The sequence below is a fragment of the Pipistrellus kuhlii genome, unplaced genomic scaffold (assembly GCF_014108245.1).
Source record: "Pipistrellus kuhlii isolate mPipKuh1 unplaced genomic scaffold, mPipKuh1.p scaffold_m20_p_22, whole genome shotgun sequence".
Classification (NCBI taxonomy): domain Eukaryota; kingdom Metazoa; phylum Chordata; class Mammalia; order Chiroptera; family Vespertilionidae; genus Pipistrellus; species Pipistrellus kuhlii.
In genome coordinates, this window is record NW_023425521.1 from 12,883,169 (window position 1) to 12,897,205 (window position 14,037).

At 45.0% G+C, this 14,037-nt stretch overlaps 2 pseudogenes; both read right to left on the minus strand.

The window, feature by feature from the left end:
- Window positions 1-2,172: 2,172 nt before the first annotated feature.
- On the minus strand, window positions 2,173-2,720 carry LOC123651034 (annotated as a pseudogene).
- Window positions 2,721-2,935: 215 nt separating this feature from the next.
- On the minus strand, window positions 2,936-3,150 carry LOC118726593 (annotated as a pseudogene).
- Window positions 3,151-14,037: the final 10,887 nt, after the last annotated feature.

A 14,037-nucleotide genomic window follows, 5' to 3' on the forward strand; every position in this document is an offset into this window, starting at 1 on the left:
GGGCATGTGAATGTTGACGGTATATTCTCTGGTCACTACCCCGTTAATGGCAGAACAGCCTTCTTTTTGCCACTTTTCTTTGCAGGAGCCACTCTGCCAGGCCCAAGTTGGAAAGAAAGGAAATGCATGTCTTTTATTCTGTTTTGTCTAATTGCTTTGGGATAGACTTCTATTTTACAGATAACAAAACAGAAACATAATCATCTGGCAAGAACAATAAAATGTTAACATCATGCAGGCCAAAGGTAAATGCTTGCAGAGAATGAGTGAGAAGCAAGAAAAGTACATGATAAATGTTTCAGCTGATAATAAATGCAATAAAAAATATTTTATAACGCCAACTGCACAGGGTGAACTCAAGGAGCTTTGCAAGCTTAACTAAACCTCTCTTTTAAGCAAATTGACTACTTGTGATTTTGAATGTTCAAACCAGTATACAAGAAACTTGATTGTTTTACACAAGAATATTATTTTATAATCCATGATACATATAAAGTATGATATGATTTACTGAAATTAAGATGTATGCCTAACTTCTTTGAACATGTTATTTTATAAAATATCCCTTTGTTGCTCTGGCCGGCTTGGCTCAGTGCATAGAGTGTCAGCCTGTGGCTGAAGGGTCCCAGGTTCGATTCCAGCCAAGGGCACATGCCTAGGTTGTGCTTGATCCCCAGTAGGGGGAGTGCAGGAGGCAGCTGATCAATGATTCTCATCATTGATGTTTCTATCTCTCTTCCTTCCTCTCTGAAATCAATAAAGAAATGTATTTTTTTTTTAAAAATATCCCTTTGTTGTTTACATTGCATTTTGAGTTTTCTGTCTTTTAGAAGGATAGGAAGCAAAACATTCACCTCCTGATTGTATACTAAGAGAAAATGAAACAGAGAGAAGCGGTGAGTTTATCAAGCATTAAGCATTAAGAAATTAGAAGGTATCTCTTACTCATCTGTGTTATAAAAAATGCATGTAATAAATCATGTATGGTATGTTAGTATCTAACAGCCATAGTTCTTTTTTCACAATAAGGTGGTGACATAACAATCAATCAATAAAATCAAGAGTGTCCATTTTATATGATCTTGGATTAGTGTTAGTGTATGTGACTTAGTCTCAGATCTATTGACATAGTCAAGTTAATGCCAACATATAATATCCCATGAATGATGTGATTAAAATAGGCTTACTGACAGACAGATGGAAGGAAAAACTTACTCCTATTGGACTCCTATAACCATGATAAAGGTTTATTTTGATTAGTGTAACTTCAGCTTATATTAAAAGCATGAAGAACCACGAAAGTTTCAACTCACTTTGCCTCATCATTTTGACAGCAGATTGGCCAAACAAAGCTACAGGTCCCAGAGCATTGAGTAAAAACACCTCTGAGACAACTCTGCAAAATTATTCTGTAACCAAGACCGAAATACTGTGACAATACCTTCCTTGGGGCTTCTGTTACTTTAATTATGAAGAGATTACAGAGCATTGCCTTCCACAGTCAGATGCATGTCTCCCCCTTTCTTCTCACTGCTCAGGCCGAGTACCTGGGATTCTTTAAGGAAAAAATAAAGGCATTTCTTTCTCTGTGTCTTTGGGGAAATCTAAGATAATCCCCATGGAGAGGTGGTCTTTTTATAGATCTGCATACTAGCTCCATTGTTGTTCAGGTGTCCTGAACAACTGTCTTCAAGACTGTGAGCCACATAGTTCACTATCTAAAGCTTCATTTAAGTATCATGATGAATTGGCAAAAAAAAAAGAGGATGGGGAGGAATGTGAAAGCGTTTGTATAACAAAGAACCATAAATCATCTCTGGTGCAGTGAGCTTTCTATCATTCAGCTGGTGGGCTTGTCAGAGGAGCTGCAGGGAGAAGGATGAGAGGAAAGAGGGTCTTTCAGCTCAGGGCTACCGCATCCCCCCAAAGAGAGGAAAGTCATTTACTCCCAATGAAGTCCTCCCTTAGGTATTATTCATTTATTCATTTAGGAAAAACCTATCAAGCGAGTTGCCAAGTATGTGCAAGATGCTTCTAGATGCTATTGGGGAGGAAAGGGTAAGGGAAAGGGGAAGTAGTACCAAGTTGAGTGAGATGCAGTACCTACCTGCCCTTCTGTTTCTCCCTGCCGCCCCCCACCCCCAAAAAAAGGATTGTTTTTATTTACTGCCATTAAAAGTTTGAATTTTAAATAGATTCTTGGACAAGAAGCTTATCCACCAGCTTGTTCAACTTGGCAGCACCCATCTCCTCCCCAGTAGCTTTTCAAAACTGCTTATCTTCACTATTCAGCTCCATAAGTTTTCTCAATTCAGATGTGGGTTTCTTCAGCATTTTGCCTTTTCTAACCAGGTCATCACGGAGCAGATAAATAGATTAGCAAGCTTTTCTATGCCTTTTCCAATGCTATCTGGAACCACTTCTTTCAAGTCATTTGTCTGCGTCTCTAGGGTCTTTATTCCCATCATCTTCTTCCAGATTTGGTGGACTTGTTGACGCTGAGCATCTTTTTGTAAAACCAACACAGACTAGATGAAGCAAGTGACCATCAGTAGTCTTGACATCAACATGAGCTTTAACCATGGTCTGCCATTTTTTGACCATGGAGCACATTTTGTCATGGGTAAGATCCATGCCATGGAAAACGAGGCAGTTTTATCCTTAACACTCCCAGTAATTAGCTTGAATTTTCTAAATGCAACTTCATCATTCTGTACACCAGGTAGGCCAGTGGTTGGCAAACTGTGGCTCGAGAGCCACATGTGGCTCTTTGGCCCCCTGAGTGTGGCTCTTCCACAAAATATCACATCCTGGGCAAGTCTATTTTGAAGAAGTGGCATTAGAAGAAATTTAAGTTTTTAAAAATTGGCTCTCAAAAGGAATTTCAATCGTTGCACTGTTGATATTTGGCTCTGTTGACTAATGAGTTTTCCTGAGCTAGGCTTACGTCAAAAACATGACCCTTGAGACCATCTGATGTGATTTTGTTCCTTGAGTTCTTGTGACTAGCGTTGTTCCAATATTTCCTATGTTGAACATAGCTGGTGCTTTCACATCACACCAATCTTTCTTAGAAAATGGACCAACAAGTTTCTTCTTGGCTTCCTTTTAGCCACCTTTGATAAGGTGCTTATTTTTGCCAACAATCATAATTCTGCTTAGAGAGTTAAAAGGCCTGCCTTACTATTGACTAGACATGTTTATGAAAAGGACTCTGCTACTTCTTCAACATAAACGCTGGTCCGTTATTAGGATGTTCCTCCTTTTATGAAACAGATGTATTTCCAAGCCTTTCTGACATTAAAGTAAATTTCCATCAAGTGACTCTCCACTACATTCTCAGAAAACTGTCCGTTACTTTGGGTTGGAATTAGTTACCTACATTCTTGTAGACCTCTCTTTCTGTGAACACTGTGTGTGTGTGTGTGTGTGTGTGTGTGTGTGTGTACGTGTGTGCATGAGCCATGACTTCTTCAGTAGGCTTTCTGAGGCAACTGCCATAGAATCGAACGAGAAAGAGCATGGGCTCTAGAGCCAAACAGCTCAAATTAGAATCCCAGCTTCACTACTTACTAGCCATGTGTGATCTGGGTTAGTTTCCTAACCTCTCTAAGCCTCAGTTTCCTCTTCTGTAAAGTGGAAATAAAAATAGTTTCAATTTATTAGAACCTTGTGAGGCTTAAATGAGGTAAGTTATGTCAGCATTTAAAAAAATGCCTAGAGCCGGGACCGGTTTAGCTCAATGGATAGAGCGTCGGCTTGGGGACTGAAGGGACCCGGGTTCGATTCCGGTCAAGGGCATGTACCTCGGTTGCGGGCATATCCCCAGTAGGGGGTGTGCAAGAGGCAACTGATCGATGACTCTCTCTCATCGATGTTTCTAACTCTCTATCTCTCTCCCTTCCTCTCTGTACAAAATCAATAAAATATATTTTAAAAAATAAAAAATAAAAAATAAAAAAATGCCTAGAATGAGTAAGCATGCAGGACTGCTTAGTCATTCCTGTTAGGCACTTCCCAGGCGAGCATTTTACAGGGAAGGAAGCTGACGCTCATAGACTGACTTGGGTACATTGGAGGAAGTTTGGTAGTGCATTTAAGAACTCCGGAGTCATGTATACCTCATGCATGTTCCTTTTCTGCCTTTTATTATCTATATTCCCTTGAACAAATAATTTAATTTCTTAGCCTTCATTTCCTTATTTGTAATATGAGATGACAATTGCTAAAAAAAAAAAAAAATCTACCTTCCTCCTTATTATGAGCATCAGTAAGATGATGTGTGTCAAGTGCTTGGCATTTAGGATGCACTCAGAACATTGGAAGCTGCTGTGATTACCAAGTCTCCCCGTGGACAAGAGGCAGGCCCTGGATTTAAAGACAGCAGTCTGACTCCCACGGGCTTGCCCTTTTCTAATAGATTCACCACCGGCTCCCTTGTTCTCTGAGCTAAAATTCTAAAGAATCGGCAGAGGCAGTCAACAATTGGAAGGCTTGTTTCAAGCTCAAAGTATTAGTTCATATTCACCTTTTGATGATTGCTTTAGAGTTTCTCACAAATATGCACTCACCCATCGTCTTGAACTAGCCTTTTCTGCTCTCAATCAAAGGAACATACTGCTGCCTTCACCCACATGGATTTTTCAAACTATGTGTCTTTGAAAGAAATCGTCATCACACTCACGTTTGTGGAGGGAAACCCAAGTGAAAAGGAAAGGTAAAAGCTTGCCTTCTTCCTGCCAGCCAGCCTTGCTTTGGACTACGGCCCCTCCCCACCCCCAGGAGGGGAGAGAGACCAGCCATTGGGTCAAGGAGTGGTGACCAGGTTAGCAACAAGGGCAACAGGGGGAGCAGACAAAAGAACAGAAAGTGGAAGCGGCTGGCTGAATGCCGGAGCATGTTTCTTTGCTGAAAGAGAATGGCGGGGACAACGGATCAAACTGAGAGAAAGGAGGGTGGAGGGGGGAGAGGACAGCTAATGGATGGGGTGGCCCAGCAGGGGTCAGAGGTCATGAGGGCACTCAGTGAACTAATTGGCCACTCTGTGCATACGTATTCACTTTCTTCTTCTAGCCTACAGCTGGGCCTTGAGAGAAAGTTCTGGGGTTGATGCTGGCTTTATTTATTTATTCTCTGAAATCTGAGGCAAGTAGTGGGAGGCAACTGAAACTGAAAAGTGAGACAAGAACTCTCTTCCTTGCTCCTGAAACAGCTGATCAGGAACAACCTTCAGCAAAAGAAAATGCTAAAGATTCCACTTCATTCATTCATTCATGCATGCATTTCATCATCATCGTTATTATCATCATTTATCATTATCATCACCATGTCCAAATGTTAATTGGGTGGGTGCCCTAGTAAATGTTATACAAGGCACATTCCAGATGGGAAAGGATTAGAGACTTTAGGCTTAGAATTTATAGACTATCAGAGTTAGGCCTGGGCTTTAGGGATCACCTAGTTCAGTGGTCGGCAAACTGCGCCTCGCGAACCACATGCGGCTCTTTGGACTCTTGAGTGTGGCTCTTCCACAAAATACCATGGCCTGGGCAAGTCTATTTTGAAGAAGTGGCATTAGAAGAAGTTTAAGTTTAAAAAATTTGTCTCTCAAAAGAAATTTCAATCGTTGTACTGTTGATATTTGCCTCTGTTGACTAATGAGTTTGCCGATCACTAGATCCTAGTCCACTTCTCTCCTCTTTTTATCCTCATCTGAGGATATTTTTCCACTGATTTTTAGATAGAGTGGAAGGGAGGGGAGAGGAGGAGAGTGGTAGAGAGAGAGAGGAGAGAGAAACATCAATGTTAAAGAGACACAATGATTGGTTGCCTCCTGCTCGCATCCTGATTAAACCTGCAGGGAGGTATATGCCCTTGACTAGTGCCCTTGACTGGAAATTGAACTGAAGACTCTTTGGTTTGAGGGAAAATACTCTAACCACTGAGCAAGCTGGCCAGGGTTAGTCCACCTCTCTTGTTTCGTACTAAAGGAAATGAAGAAAACCATTTCTCAAACTCACAGAGAAAGTAGCAGACCAGGGAGCAGAGCTCAGGTCTTCTCACCCCTAGTTCAGAGATTTTTCCATTACATTCTTCTAAACATATTAACTTTGAAAATGTGTGCAGATTGGTGCAGTTAACAGCTCAGCCTCTGGGTCAGACAGCCTGGGCTAGAATGTGGGCTTCTAGGTCTGGGCCTTAAGGTAATTACTTAATCTTTCAAGGCAACATTTTGCTGATCTGTAGGGTTGTTATGTGGATCGAATGAGGTAAATGCATGTAAAGTGAGCACATACTTCAATAAATTTTAACTATTGCTATTACTTCAGAGCCCAGTATAGACTGTGCTTAGATGACAAACTTATAATACAATGGATACCAACTCTGTCTTCCCCATTAATCTCCATGGGCAATGCATTCCAAGATGAAAACCTTCATTCCCTCTCAGTTAAAAGACTGTGAAGATAGGAGGGAAATGTTGGAGTCCTGTCCGAACTCTCTACAGACAGAGCTGTCCACATCTGGAATGGGCAAAGGGCTTGAACAGGGAGGGCCTGGCACATCACTAGCTGTCGCTGTTGTATTATTATTACTGGGAAGAAGGGAGCTCTTTGTCACTGCAGAGGTTCAAGCATAAGACTGGCTTACCTGTTGTAAGGGAGACTCATGGCTCAAATGGCAGTTCTGAGAATTTTCTTTTTAACTTTTGTGTGGTTGAATAGAACCAGTTTGCTTCGCTCTTCCCAGAGTTCTGAAAAAGACCATCACGCTGGCACTGTTGTACATGGATTCTGGACCAGATGGAAATACAAAAGAGGTGTAGATCACCTATGAATCTTGTGCTTACCTTCCCCACAATGGGGCTTTACATTCTGAGCACCATAGGATCAGAGAGTGGAGATTATAAGCTTCTGCCCCAGATTTAACTTTTAAAAAAAAATATATTTTTTATTGATTTCAGAGAGGAAGGGAGAAGGAGAGAGAGATAGAAACAATGATGAGAGAGAATTATTGATCGACTGCCTCCTGCACGTCCCACACTGGGGATTGAGCCTGCAACCCAGGCATGCGCCCTGACCAGGAATCAAACCATGACCTCTGATAAGGCTCCAAATTTAATTTTGAAGCTTCCTTTCTGTTCTTTCCAATTCATTTACTCATTCATTCATTCATTCATTCATTATTAGAGTTTCATTTACAGGAAAAAAATGGCACAACTTAAGTGTTCAATTCAATGAGTTTTGATATTATATACATTCATGGAACTTCCATTCAAAACAAGAGCCCTAACCAGTTTGGCTCAGTGGCTAGAGTGTCTATATCCTGCCTTTAGAGCTTTTCTTCTCTATTTTCAAACATACAAATAACACATTTTAAGTAATGTAGTTCAAATGAGTATATATATATATATATATATATATATATATATATATATATTTATTTATTCTTGTTAAAGGTCTAAATGGGTGCTGGATGCTATAATCTGGAATTGATTTCAAGCCTCAAAGTGAGGGTCCCTGAAAGTATTAATAACTCATCATTGACCTGCCCGAAGTTAGCTGAAGGGTAATCCTAGCATAGGTTTCTCCACCTCTTGAGCAGGCTGGTTGATTTCATTTACAGTTTCATTCATACACCAGATCAAGCATAAAAGTGTGTTTTCAGAATACAAGTCAAGGGCATAGCTCCTCTAGAGCTGTGGTGTCTGGGGTCACTGGGATATGCACACACGTGTGTATGGCACGGACAAGCACACACACCACACCACCACCTTTGTGATGAGCAGCCTCTGGAAACAAGGGTGCCTTCGGGGGAGCAGCCAGTGCATGGGGCTGTGGTCTCCATTGCCAAGGGTGGCCACTTACTTCCTGCGGAGGTGGGGTGGGGCCTGCCCTCTTTGAACTGAGTCCAGGTACAGTCTTTTCAGAGGTGTATCCAGGTGCCTGCAGACGTGGTTCCTATCAAGTCCACCAAACACATCACCTGGTCTTAGACTGGCAAGGGAGGCTGGCGGGAATGCCTACCTCACCACCCCTATCAGAGTTCGGTGCTGCATTTGTCAGGGATGCTTTCTCAGGTCAAAGGGGAAGCATTGTTGCTGCCCTGTGGCCAGGCAAACAAGCAGCGGGCTTTGAAGTCCCAGCAGGATTTGCTCAGGCTGGAGCTCGGAGACTGAGGAGAGGCTTGCAAGCCTCCCCCAAGCCAGGCTGTGTTTGTTAACTCGGCCAGCCCGCCTGGGCCTGGGGTGTTTGATGTCTCCAGAGAAGTAGAAGGAGGGAGGCTTGCTCTGGGGGCCTCTGAGGGACCATCTTTCAACTCCTGCTGAGCCGGCAGGCCCACCTAGGAGCAGAATGCAGACCAGGCTGCGTCCAGAAAAGCCGGGGACAGGGCTGCAGTGGCAGGAAATACCTAGTGCCCTCCCATCAAGGTGGCATACTGGGGTGTGGTTTGCGGTAAACTGCAGAGTGTGCCGCTTCCCTTGGAAACCTGTTTTTATTCAGGTGACATCAGGTAAGAATAGATACCAAGGGCCCTAGCCGGTTTGGCTCAGTGGCTAGAGCGTCAGCCTGTGGACTGAAGGGTTTCACGTTCAATTCCAGTGGGACATGCCTGAGTTGTGGGCTGGATCCCCAGTGAGGGCCGTGCAGGAGGCAGCCAATCAGTGATTCTCCACCATCATTGTTGTTTCTATCTCTCTCCCTTCCTCTCTGAAATCAATGAAAAGATAATAATACATGTCAAGGGAAGACTTTTTTTTTTTTTTTAATTCTTACCCTAAAATATTTTTCCCATTGCTTTTTAGAAAGAGTGGAAAGGAAGGAGGGAAGGAGAGAGAGGAATATTGATGTAAGAGAGACACATTGATTGGTTGCCTCCCACATGAGCCTCGACCAGGGTTGGGGATCAAACCCAGGTAACATGCCATTGACACGGAACTGAACTGGAACGCTTCAATGTATGGGCCGACACTCTAACCATTGAGCAGCACCAGCCAGGGCATCAACGGAAGACTTGAAGGGAGAAAGAGAGAGGCATCCAAAGGTGGCACTGGTGCTTTAGCAGCCACAGGCCTGAGGTTCCCACTTGCAGAGTCTCCTCCGGCCCTCCTCTCCCTCCGCCAACTGCTTCCCTGCCTCCAGGCCTCCCTGCCTCCTGTACACACACCCCTCCCCCACTCCTACCACCTACAACCTAAGCAGTTTGCCTTTCTCCAGGCAGGGACAGCCTGCCCTGTGCCAGACTTGGAAGCTACAGGTAGACCAGAGACACTGCCCACCTGCCCCCGCCCCTCAGCAATAAAATGCCCTGAGTGAGGAGCCCTGAGTGTGGGGGAGAAACTTCTAGAAAGCAGAAGCCTTAGGTAGGACAATGCTCCCAATGGGCCGGCTCCCTCGGCTTGCCTCACAATATCACTACATTCCAAAGCATGTTTATGACCTTTTGGGCCTGGCCATAGGGAATAAGGCAAGAAATAAAGCATTATAATTAACTAGTTTAATGTTCCATACAATATTAGCCATGGACAACTCCACCCCTCTACCCCCCTCTCTCACTCTCCCACATACCTTCCTCCCTCTTTCTTTCCTAAATTTCCTATTCTGCTACAACCAAACGTGCACATTTCTACCAGGATCTCACTGCCACCCCCAGCACCGTTCTCCAGTCTGCCCCTAGCTGCCCACTCCTACCCCCGACACGTTGTGACCGAGAGAGCCTGTTTACAAGCAGACCTTAAAATCTGGAGTTATAAATCCTCCCAGGACAGCCGCCCTATCTCGGGGCTAATGCTCGCGGTGCCGGCAGAAGGAGGCTCACCTGGTTGTGACCCATCCCCTCTTACTGCTCCTCCTCTGCAAACACGGGACAATGGGCAAACGGAGTGACCTGTCTCAACAGGTGCTAGCCTGGCCTCACTTTCCTCCAGGGTGATGGGGAGGTCACCCTTCGGCCCACCCACTCTGCTGGGCATTCCTGCGATTCTGATAGTCCACTGTGGAAGGCGGTCCTCCCTCTGGTCTCCCAGGACTTCAGCTGCGGATGCCAGGCCCACCTCAGCGGCTTTAGAAGGCATCACTTGGTCTACTGAGTTCCCCGGCTAGCCGGCAGGCACCGCCTGCTTGGTCTGGGAGGGCCTCTGAGCTTCTCTCTGTCATGCAGTGGGTGGTTTCCATACTGGCCTTCCCTGCTAAGAACCCTGGGGGGAGTTGTTTCTTATTCATCATGGAATCCCTATGTCCAGCAGACTGCACACAAATAAACATCGGCAAAGTCATTAGTCAACAGAGCCAAATAACAACAGGACAAGGATTGAAATTTCTTTGGAGAGCCAAAATTTTTTAAATGTAAACTTCTTCTAACGTCACTTCTTCAAAATAGACTTGTCCAGGCCGAGATATTTTGTGGAAGAGCCACACTCCAGGGGCCAAAGAGCCGCATGTGGTTCGAGAGCTGCGGTTTGCCGACCACTGCCCTAGTGTGAGAAATATGCCTTTTGTTTTTAATTCTAACCCAAGGACATTTTCCCATTGCTTTTAGATAGAGAGGAGGGGGTGGGGGAGAGAGAGAAAAACATCAATGTGAGAGAGACACATCAACTGATTGCCTCCTGCACCAGGGATAGGCCCTTAACCTGGAATCAAACCCAAGACACTTTGGTGCAAAGCCGATGCTCTAAACCACATGTGTCAAACACAAGGCCCGAGGGCCAAATCCGTCCCGCCAGGCCTTGCAATGTGGCCCGCACCGCGCTGTCATCACTGCACTCCGCTGCGTTTCCATCACAATGACAGTTTATGACTGTTCAGTAAACCATTCAGCCCGAGATTTAGGCTGGATTTTAGATTTTGGCCCCTTCTCTGATTGAGTTCGACACTCCTACATCTAAACACTGAGAAAACCAGCCTTTTAGGACATCAGACCTATATAAGGTACCACATCTAGGAGTACCACCTCAAAGGAGGCCTCTAACATGTTTGCATGGACCACATCCTCCATCCCAAAACACTCTTCAGGGTCTGTCCGATGTTGCCCTGGTCACACATGCCTCTAGTTGGATCTTGTGGGACCATCCTTCATGTCTAGGCTGATCTTGGTCCCTCCAGTAGGACTTGGATATCAAGTGGCCAGTAACACAATTCCTCAAATACCTAGGGGCAACGGCTCTAAACCTTTTGTAGTTGCAGGGAAGGGGAAGCAGTAAGCCCGAGATCCTGAGGCGGGCTGAAAACTACTATTAAAGTGGATACTTGCTGAAACCAGTTTGGCTCAGTGGATAGAGCATCGGCCTGCAGACTGAAGGGTCCCAGGTTCGATTCCGGTCAAGGGCGTGTACCTTGGTTGAGGGCACATCCCCAGTAGGGGGTGTGCAAAAGGCGGCTGATCGATGTTTCTCTCTCATTGATGTTTCTGGCTCTTTATCCCTCTCCCTTCCTCTCTGTAAAAAAATCAATAAAAAATATATTTAAATAAAAAATAAATAAAGTGGGTTCTTACTGAACCAGTTACCGAAAAGGTCCTTGGCTAAGTATTGTCCTTGCAACTGTCTAGGTAGGCTTGGCACCACACCCCACCTTGCTTTCCCTGATACACCTGCTCCTTCCTACAAGTCAAGGCAACTAGGAACCAAGATTGCCTGCTTGTCTGATGAGGTAGAAGTTAGATTGACCTGAAGTCCATAATAGGTTTGCTATGGATTCATTACATCAATGGTTTTCACATTTTAAAAGAAGTGCAACCCTTTCATTGATTCATTCATGCAGTTGCTTATTTATTCAACCAGTTTTTGAAGAGAACCTACTATACCCCAGGAACTGTATGGGGTACTGGAGATATAGTGTGAGCAAGAATAACCTGGCTTGGACCTGCTTAGAACTTTCAAGTGGGAGACAGAACTAAATAAACGGTCTCCGGGGAAACCAATAAAACAAGCTCAGAGTGGGCAAGCCCCGGTACTCTGTCACTAGCTGCTCCTGCCCTAGATGTTCTACCAAAAAGCTTAAGTACACAGTTAGTAGGTCCCAAATCAAGTTGGGGGAAATGGTGAATTGCAACTCCTCAAAGGAAGGTAAAAGAAGACATAAAATAAAATTCCCCTCCAAGTTCTCCCTAACTGTTCAACTGCCCCAGAGACAAGGCATCAAACCCCAAGTGCAAACACTTGAGAACGAGGAAATTCACTTAAACCCCACATTCGAGCTGTGACGTTAAACGGCATGATTCTCTCTCATGCAACTACAGAACTCGAGATCTTAGAGAGCTCATTTCTGAAGCTCGCCTGGCCAGGAAGGGACTGAGATGGGGTTTACAAAGGAGGTGGGGAAGAGTAGGGCCTGGGGCGTGACTCTTGACTCTACTGAATAAAGCTGGGCTGGAGGCCTCCGGGAACTTGCCAGACAGACCCCCGTGGCTCCAGAGACTCTGGCCACTGCCCTTTATCTTTCCTCCCCGTGACATGTGCAGATCTGATGGCTCCAGTGCTACAAACTCTTGGCTCCAGAACTCAGCTAAGAGCTGGTGGGACAACGAAAACGTGGGCTTTGGAATGTATCCAAACAACCCACAGCCCTGTCCCCTCCTGCCCAGACTGGCCAGTGCCCTCTACACCTCTGACTGGGTTGTTCTTAAGAAACCTAGTGTGGTTTCGGCAACTGCCTGGCACCCTTTTCCACACCTCACCTTTGGAGGATCTTCACCTAAGGCTCAACTGCCAAATAAAGGAAAGTTCAACAGAATTTGGAATAAGTTATACAGCTAATCATGTTTACGGTCACCTTCCTATGACATTAAGGCCTCCAGGAGAGTCACGGAGAAGTCTGTGAGGTCTGCTAATTCCATTGCGAGTGAAGAATGTGTTTATTCGTCCAAGGAGCAAAGATCCCCCATTCAAAGTGACGTTGCCGCATTGTGTAACCAGGAACACGGGTTGTTGCTGATGTAAACAAATGGCCAGGGCCAGCCCTGCCAGGAGCCTGGTCTCCTTTTCCCAGAGGTGTTTCTTATGAATGGCTGTGCCCAGTGAAGCAATTTCCTGCCCTGTAAACTTCTGCCCAGCAAACCACATCTCCTATCTAGTGCTGCCTGGTGCTGGGTCATAAAACAATTTTCCAGAGACCAATAAGAACTCGATCAGGAGTCCCTGAGTAACAGGAAAATTACCCTCCACCTGCAGACGTAATGACATTTTGCAAACAACCATATTTTCCGGTGTATAAGACGACCCCCCTAATTTTACAGTTAAAACAGGCTTAGGCCTATATTTGCTGTATAAGACTACCCCCCACTTCCGAGGCAACACCAGTTCTTTTTTTAATAGACTGCCTATCTGACTCTGGCCAATCTGAGCAGGCCTTTTACTAGGAACCAAAATTGCCTGCTTGTCTGATGAGGTAGAAGTTAGAACACAGAGTCGTCTTATACGCCGAAAAATACGGTAGTGGCTTTGCAGTTTGTGAACGTAAATATCACATGCCTTACCCCATGCCTTACTTTTGTTCATCTGAAATGTGAGGCCCACACACTTGATTCTCTGGCTCTGGTTCACTTCGCAGAGGCACTGGCTGGCTAGTGATCCATTACCTTGACCTGAGGACCCTGCGGCCTGGAGAACATATTTCACTGTGTCAGATCATGATTTACAGAGCAAGGGTAAGGGAAGGTCAGGCAAGGTCTCGGGCATGCAGAAGACAGAAGATTTGGGCTGAAGCACTACCGGGAGCTCATTGATTTGGACACTCACTTTGCATTTTGTGGTCCTTTGGCTTGAAATGTCTCCTCCACTCTCCCCGTACCTCATCCCCTCCCAACTCAAGTTGCCTGGCAAAATGTCACTCATTCTTCATGACAGAGTTCAAGGGCCTTCCAAGGAACCTTCTCTGATTTCTACCCAAATAGAATTTCCTCCATTGTCCTCCCACTCCATCTTCTAACACCTACCTGCACACTGCACTGCAATCACCTATTAATTTATCTGTCTCCCCAGCCAGGCTGGGAACTTCTTCAGGGTCTGCTTCAAAGTCAGTGCGTAAAACAGGTTTGTTG